The sequence below is a fragment of the Aegilops tauschii genome, chromosome 1, assembly GCF_002575655.3.
Source record: "Aegilops tauschii subsp. strangulata cultivar AL8/78 chromosome 1, Aet v6.0, whole genome shotgun sequence".
Lineage (NCBI taxonomy): Eukaryota > Viridiplantae > Streptophyta > Magnoliopsida > Poales > Poaceae > Aegilops > Aegilops tauschii.
The window spans coordinates 121,064,092-121,073,001 of record NC_053035.3 but is presented as its reverse complement, the minus strand read 5'-3'; positions in this window follow the sequence as shown (position 1 = coordinate 121,073,001).

Below are 8,910 nucleotides of genomic sequence, written 5' to 3'. Positions count from 1 at the left end.
CCACCTGGGGATTCCCTTGTACGTCAAAGCTCCTTGCCTCCTTGGTGTGCCCGTGTCGTGATTGGTCCGATGATCGGGTTATGAGCAGAAGCCATGAAAAGAGAAAAGCCCGGAATGAAAAGGAAAAGTGAAGGTGTGCGAATCCAGGGTCGGTCGAGCCGCACTGTGGATCACGAGCTAGCTATGCCTCCGTTGATGCCAATGGGATTTTGAGTGCGTAGTTATGTACGCGCGGTACGAATGTCGCTGTTTGATCGGGACTGGGACGGAGGCCAAAGTGCTAATTAAGCTCTTGACGAGCCGGGCTGTCTTGCTGCAGAATAGTCCGGACTCTTTTAATGGTGTCCGGGGCCTTAGCCGCTGAACTAAGGTTCTGCTGGGAAAGGCTGCGCTGTATTTCTGCTGCTAAGGCCGTGGTATCCTCCTCGGTACAGAGGGAGCATTCCGTATTTCCATTGATTGTTATGACGCCACATGGTCCGGGCATCTTGAGCTTGAGATAAGCGTAGTGAGGTACCGCATTGAATCAAGCGAATGCGGTTCGTCCGAGCAGTGCGTGATTGCCGCTGCGAAAGGGGACGATATGAAGATTAACTCCTTGCTTCGGAAGTTGTCCGGAGATCCAAAGACGACCACTAGTGTGATTGAGCCCGTACAGCGGGCCTCTACGCCTGGTATGTTAAAGATAGTCCTCGTGGGTTTGATCCGTGATGGGTTAATGCCCATTTTGCGTACTATGTCCTGATAGAGCAGATTTAGGCTGCTGCCACCATCCACGAGGACTCGCGTCAGGTGGAATCGATCAATGATTGGGTCTAGGACTAGTGCGGCTGATCCGCCATGCCGGATACTGGTCGGATGATCCCGACGGTCAAAAGTCATCGGGCACGATGACCATGGATTGAATTTTGGGGCGACTGGCTCTATTGCATAGACGTCCCTGAGTGCGCGCTTGCACTCCTTCTTGGGGATGTGCGTAGCATATATCATGTTCACCGTTTTGACTTGAGGGGGGAACTTCTTCTGACCCCCTGAGTTCGGCTGCCAGGGCTCTTCGTCATCGTCCTTGCTCTGCAATCCCTTTTCCTTATTCTCGGCGTTTAACTTGTCGGCTTGCTTAAAAACCCAACAATCTCTGTTGGTATGATTGGCTGGTTTGTGTGGGGTGCCATGGATTTGGCACGGACGGTCAAGTATGTGGTCCATGCTAGATGGTCCCTGATTCTTTATTTGATATGGCTTTTTCCACTGACCGGACATGGAGCCGCTGAATCCGGCGTTTATAGCAGTGTCATCGGTGTTATCGCCATTGCTTCGGCGTTTGTGTCTGCTGCGTCGGAGCTTGCTGTTGCTGTTTTTGGCCTCGGAGGGGCCTGCCTCGCTGGCCGTATTTTTACTACGAGCCAGCCAGCTATCCTCACCCGCACAAAAGCGGGTCATGAGTGCCGTGAGGGCTGCCATAGATTTCGGCTTTTCTTGGCCGATGTGGCGGGCGAGCCATTCATCGTGGATGCTATGTTTAAAGGCCGGTAGGGCTTCTGCATCCGGACAGTCGATGATCTGGTTCTTTTTAGTTAGGAACCTAGTCCAGAATTTCCTGGCTGAGTCCTCGGGCTGTTGAACTATGTGGCTTAAGTTCGGCGTCTGGTGGCCAGACATATGTACCTTGGAAGTGTGACACCCAAAATTTTTATTTTGGTTTTATCAAATTTTTTTTTGAATTGAGGAGGGTATTTAAATTTTCTTCTAAAAAGAACTTTCCCTCTCAAAAATTTCCTTTCTTTGACAAATGTTTTGTTTGGTTTCATCCTAGACTTGACTGTTGGTCTTGGAGGTTTTTCATCTCATGTTGGCTCAAATGTTTTTCATTTGGAAAAAAATATATTTGAAAACCTTTTAATAGCCCTATGGCATTTGGAGTGATCTTTTCCCCTTTTCAAAATCCCTCTTGCCATGACCTAAGTGGAAATCCCCTCCCATAAGCCTTTCCCCATCTTTGGATCATGATATACTTCAAATCCAGCAGTTTGAACCTCCCCATAAATTTTTCTTTCATTTATTCTCATCAAAAACAATTTGTGCCTTCTATTTTGATCCTTGGAGGTTTTCAAAGGAACTACCATTTCTACTTTGAGTTTTACCTCCAAACCTTTTTCCCTGGCTAGTCCTTAGAGCCCTCAACCAAGATCCATGAAGATCCACTGGTCTCCAGTTCAGATTTTTCAAATTGTGCTTGCTGCAAGTTTGGACCATATTTGCGAAATTTGATGAAATTCATTTGAATTCTCCTCCTAAAAATCTGAGAAAATTCAGGCAGCCTCTGGGTGCATTGAGAGGTCACCTCACCAAGCCCCAGCTCCAGAATTTTTTTTCTTCATGCCAAATCATTTCGTCGAACACCTGATGGACACTGTTGCTGTCAATGTTCAGAGTTCAGTTAAACAGTTTCAGTAAACCACTGTCGTTTTCTTCAGAGCCCGTTGTCGATCTCGCCAGTACCCCGGTGGCGCCTTGCTCCCTGTTCCCTCCTTCTTATCCCTGCGCCGCATGATCGCTCGGAGGTTTGCGGGCGTCAGCGACGAGCAGGAGGAGGTGCGCCACCCGTGAGCGACGGCAGCAGCGGCTTTGCGGCTGCCAGAGAGAGGCGCAGCGGTGGACGGCGCCGTCCAGCGCCGCCCAAGCCACCTGAGGCCGCCGCGTGGCCATCCACTCACCCGTGCATGCTGCCATCCTTCGTCGTGAACTGCTAGGCGCGGAGCGCGCTCTCTGCCGCCGCTGTGCCCGTACGGCCGCCCCGTCGAGGATCGGCGCGTTACGCCAAGCCCGGCCAAGGTTTAGCGGGGGAACGGCACCAGTGAACCACCCTGATGGTGCCTAGCCTCCTAAATCCCCTTCCCAACCCCTGCCTCGCCGTAATCGCTCGCCGAAGCTATCCCGTTCACGGCCACCCCCTCGGATCGCCTATAAAAGGAGGCCCCGAGCTCGAACTCGAACCCACACCACCTCTGCACTCCTCCTACACCACGCCAAGCCACTGGAAGAGCCCCGAGGGAGCTTTCTTCCCCAACTCCGGCCGCCTCGACCCGCCACGGGACCCAGCTTGATTCGCTCCCGTGCGTGCACCCCCACCCCTCAGCTCTTGCCAGTAGCCTTCTAGTGCATCCACTCTGCTGACCCGCGCTTCAATTTGGAGTTTGCAGCACCCACCGGAGTTCTCCACCATCACCCGGACCACCGTCCGCCGGAGAAAGTGTCGCCGTCGACGTGGTGCTCTCCGTCAGCCAAGTCCACCACCCACCGACGCGGAAGAACACACTGAACCTCTTGGTACCCTCCGATCTCTCTATCTCGCCGCGGTTCAACGCCAGCGACCACCGCAGCCTTCGGGCGCCGGCGAGCTCCGTTGGCCGTTTTTAAACCTGACGTGTGGGACCCCCCCGTCAGCCTCTCTTCCTTCACCCGCGAACCGTTTTCTGAAAGCGCCTTCGGGCAGAGTGCGTTTCCTCTTTGGGCTGGCGCATTTCTTTCCGAACCATTTTTCTGTTTTCTCAGTTAAGTCCCTGGATCTTTTCTGTTTCATCACAGATTAGTCCCTGGACTAAAACCCTTATATCTTTTTAATAAAAGATGATTTTTGATTGATTCTTTTTCTGCCAGTCTTATATTTTTGTCTAGTTTTTTGTAGTATTTATTTGGAAAATTTTTGGAACAAATTTTATGCACACGATGATTTTCACGTTAGTATACGTTTTCGCTATACCGTAGGTTCCGGAGGAGGTGACGGAGCCGCGAACTTCGCCGAGCTAGACTCCGACTTCTCCGAACCAGGCAAGCATGTTTGAACCTTCGATATGATAGGTGTTTTGCATGTTTGCATGAATGGTTTGTGCATGGCATATGAGCATCGGTGAGTATCTCGTTGGATGTAAAGCAACTATCCGTGTGTTCCAAAGTTACTGTGATCTCTGATGAGAGATGGCCTAGTCATGTGGTGACATGAAAGGCAGTAAGGTGGTATTGTTGTAGCATGCCAGCCTTACGACATCTGATAAACTCCGACATTAACGTGGACTGAGCCACGTTATCGTTCTTCCCCTTTCCGTGCTGCCACATGTTTTCTGCCAAGAATACGGTTTAGTAAGTTGTTAACCTCTTTCCTTGTACACACCAAATAGAGGGGCCGGGATGAGGGTTCCATGGCCCTGGATTAAAGCCAGTCATCCGGTCAGGGGGCATGGGTGTTTCCGGTTGGGACCGAGAGGGGGGCACCCCTTAGAGCGCGCGTATATAAATTTGATCCCATGCTACGCGAGGTTGTAACCTCCCCGTCTCAAGGTTTTTCTTGAACGTTGCCGAGGGTGATTCCTGGCATCGGAATGTTGAATGGGTGTGTACTGGTTAGATGTGTTTCTCCTAAAATACCGTAAACGGAACTAGTCCCCGTGACTACTGAAATCAGTTGGCTGTGGTTAAAGTACAAACTCTGCAGAGTAAAATCCTTCCGAGTCATCGTATCCATGGTCAAGGACCGTGGCCAGTGAATCCATATCTATGTCAGTCCTCGTGGTAAATCCCTGGTGAACAAGCTTGAGTGGTAAAACTTGGTTGAACGTTATTCCTGTGGTTGGACTAACCTTTATTTATCTCGTACCTGATTATTCCCTTGAAATGAATTAAATTCATGAGCTACTGAGATATTAAGTTATGAAATATAAGCCCTTTATGTGATGTCGCTCTGACGTCCGACTGTGGCACTCTTGTTATTTACTTTCAATATAAGCCCTTTATGTGATGTCGTTCAGACGTCCGACTGTGGCACGCCCGCTATTTACTTTTGATATAAGCCCTTTATGTGATGTCGCTCAGACTTCCGACCGTGGTACTCTTGTCATTTACTTTCAATATAAGCCCTTTATGTGATGTCGCTCAGACGTCCGACTATGGCACGCCCGCTATTTACTTTTGATATAAGCCCTTTATGTGATGTTGCTTCAGACGTCCGACTGTGGCATGCACTGTTATTTATTTCTCCATTATAAGCCCTTTATGTGGTGTCGCCTTGACGCCCGACTGCGGCATTGTTATTCTTTTTGTATCCTTTCGAGGAGTCATTCAGACACTCGATTGGCCCTCAGTATTACTTTGGGATTTCGGGAGGACTACCGCCCGACTTCCCTTTTATTTTCCCATGCATTATTATCTCATTGTCTGAGTGCGCTTGTTAATCTGTTCATATGCATCATGTTTACATTTGTTATATCTTATGTCCGAACTGTCTTGCGAGTACTTTCATAGTACTCACCTGGCTTGTTGATTTGGCCAGATGTTGACGAAGGCGATCTCATGGATGAAGAGTTTGATAGTGAGTCCGACGCCTAGAGGAATCCCAGTCAGTCCCGTGCGATCCTAGATATTGGTCACTTGTATTATATACGCTTCCGCCACCCGCAATAAGTATCCTCGAGCCTCACTCCGACGCTCGAAGGGTTGTTAGATTCAGGAGTCATGTCACCCACTTCGCTGTGATATATCCACCACCGCTTTTATCGTGAGTTAGTAGTTATGCCACCCTATCCGCCTTTATGTATTATTGGCGTGTTTGTAATAAATTGTTGAGCAGTCTCCGCTCAACCTTGTATTATATTCAGTACTCCTGGTATTTCTTCTGTGATCAAGATTTTGTCTACCAGTGAGAAGGATTCTTCTCTGCTGGTCCGTAAAAGGGATCGTTTTTCTCAATAAATATTTTTATTGGAAAACCGGTCGTGACAAGCTTGGTATCAGAGCCAGGCTGACTGTAGGAAGCCACTAGGTGCAATCGCTAATCGGTTATTAGCGTCTTTGGTGCTTTTTTTCAGCATTTTGCAAATGTAGCTATTTTCTGTTGGTCATCATAAATTTATGATTTGACTACTCAGAATTTTTTCCTACTTTTGTAGATGGCTGGCAACGACTGCGAGACTCGGGTGTTCACTAATGTGCCCGAGGGGTTTGTCAAACTCCTCGTCTCCATCACCAAGCTCGCGATCGGGCCAGCGACTCGTCCGGAGTTCACGCTTTACCAGCACAAGCTCAGCGACGACGTGTCTATGCACCAGGCCGTGGTGCAATTCAAGGGAGGACGTTCTGCGTCTCGCCACTTCCGTTTTGTGGGAAGGGCCATGCCTACGGAGAGGCATGCCATGCAGATGGCTGCCCGTGAGGCGATAGCTCGCCTTCGGGATATCCTCCCTATGATGAAGACTCGTCGCTACCGCTACCTCCCATGCCATGTGCCATATACTTGTCACTATGCATTCACCTGCCATAGGGGAGAGCGAGATGAAGCCGTCGAGATGGTTGTGGAGTATCTCAAAGCTCTGGAGGAATCTTTCGACAACCTCGTGGACGATCTTGTGGCTGCCCGCATGGACTTAGTTCAGGGCGGTCCTGCCAGCAGGAAGGAGCTTCTCCACATGGCACCGCCTCTGACTTTCGTCTCGTCCTCAACATCTTATTCACTGGCCATTTTGGCCACTGCTCGCCGTCTGCCTACCACTAAGGAGTTCGACCGAGTCATCGCTCCTACTCCAGTCAGAGCTGCACCGCCTGCCGCACCCGCACTGCCGCCTGTCGCACCCGCGCCATCACCTCAGCGCAGTGCTACGCGCCTGGAGCCAACTAGGGAGGAGTTGGAGGTTGAGTCTCCTGCACCGCTGGGTCTTACCCTCGGCAAGGGGAAGGACGTCTTCACCATCTCCGACTGAGTGCGCCTAGTCGCCGCACAATGTGCCTGCATGTATGATATGTTTTATATGTACGTTAGTTTGTAGTTTTTGTGTGCGCTCCATGTAGGGTCCCGGAGGAGTATGCTAGCCTAAATAACATGTCAGGAGTGTGTGCGCACATCCTGAGTGATGTATCGTATGTTTGCGTATCGCGTGTAAGATATGTGCTAAGCAGCCCTTCTTCGTGCGAAATCGTTTGTGTTTTCTTGAATAATCTTGAGGTCTTTTAAATTTTCGCCTTTGCAAGATTTTCCTTGTGCCACACAGTTCTTCTCATGAGTTTTGCAAATAATACCCCAGAGTGGAAGATGTCTCGTCCGTGGACTCGTTCCATGCCCAATCAACCAGAAGAAGTTTATGGAACACAAACAAGCAACAACTTCACTCAGGGACAGTCTAGTCAACAGGACAGCGAAGCAGCCTTATCTCAAGTATGCCTCCTTTTCGAACAAAGCCAACAGCAACACCAAGAAATGATGAATCACGTCATCAATATGGGGAATCACCGTGAGCCATACCTACCACACTCCAAGTTGTCTGAACTGTAGAAGACACGCCCTCCAACGTTTGCTCACACTGATAGGCCGCTTGAAGCCGATGATTGGCTTCGGGACATCGAAAGAAAGTTGATTATTGCTCAATGTTCTGACCATGAGAAGGTGCTTTATGCACCTCACTACCTCACTGGAGCAGCTGCAGCATGGTGGGAGAACTTCCTACACATGCATCCCAGTGAACACAACATCACCTGGGAAGAGTTTAAGGAAGGCTTTCGTGGGGCACACATCCCCAGGAGCATCATAAAAATCAAGAAAAGAGAATTTGATGACCTCAAGCAAAGAGGCATGTCAGTGACAGAATACAACGGTCAGTTTACCCACCTATCTCGTTATGCCTACGATGAGCATATGACTGAGAACAAAAGGATGGAAAAGTTTTTGGACGGCCTGGCGCCAGCATTAAGATGCCAACTGGTCGTACACACTTTCCCGGATTTTAAAACTCTGGTTGACAAGGCCATTACCTTAGAGAATGAGCGCCGCAGTCTGGAAGATATTCGTAAGCGAAAGAGGGACAAGACGACTCTTGCTCGCAACAACCGAAGCAAGACTGATGTTCAGAGGATTGAAGCAAGAAAATCCACGACTACTGATCTAAGGCCAACCAGACAGTTTCATTCCAGGGACAAGGACTTCACGTACCGTCCAGGGGTCACTTGCTATGCTTGTGGTGAAGAAGGGCACTATGCCAAACAGTGCCCAAAACCAAGGAACTCGGCCCCCAAGCCGAACAATGGTGGGAACAATCCAGCTCCCAAGCGCAACAATTTCAATCCCAGCAACAATCACAGGAAGGGTCACCTGAACCATGTGACCAGGGAAGAAGCCCAGAATGCCCCAGACATCGTACTCGGTACGTTCCTGTCAACACAGTACCTGCCACGGTTTTGTTTGATTCTGGAGCTTCTCACTCGTTCGTTTCGAAGAGTTTTGTTTTACAACATGGTTTTCTGATACTTCCCTTGGAAAAATCTATGATCATCAAGTCCCCCGGGAATAAGCAGATCGCTCAGAGTTACTGCAAAGGAGTGATCATTGAGTTTGAAGGACTAAAGTTTCAGGCTAATCTCATCGTGTTGGAAAATAAAGGACTGGATGTCATCCTAGGGATGGACTGGTTGACCACCAACAAGGGATTTATCGATTGTTTCAATCGGACTGTGATTCTCACTCATCATCACGGCAAGACAATAAAGGTTACTGCTCAAGAAAGACCACGGTCACGGCAACCAAAGCTGAACAAAGTGGACATTTCAGAATTGAGAAAAGTTCCAGTGGTGTGCGAGTTCCCTGACGTATTTCCTGAAGAACTACCAGGCATGCCACCAGACCGAGAGATAGAGTTCAGCATTGAACTAGCACCTGGCACCACTCCCATCTATAAGAAACCTTATAGAATGGCACCCTCAGAATTGGTAGAATTGAAGAAGCAGATAAAGGAATTACTGGACAAAGGATTTATTCGAGCCAGCTCCTCACCTTGGGGTTCGCCAGTATTATTCGCCAAGAAAAAGGATGGGACACTGAGATTGTGTATAGACTATCGAGCTCTCAATATGGTCACCATCAAAAACAAATATCCG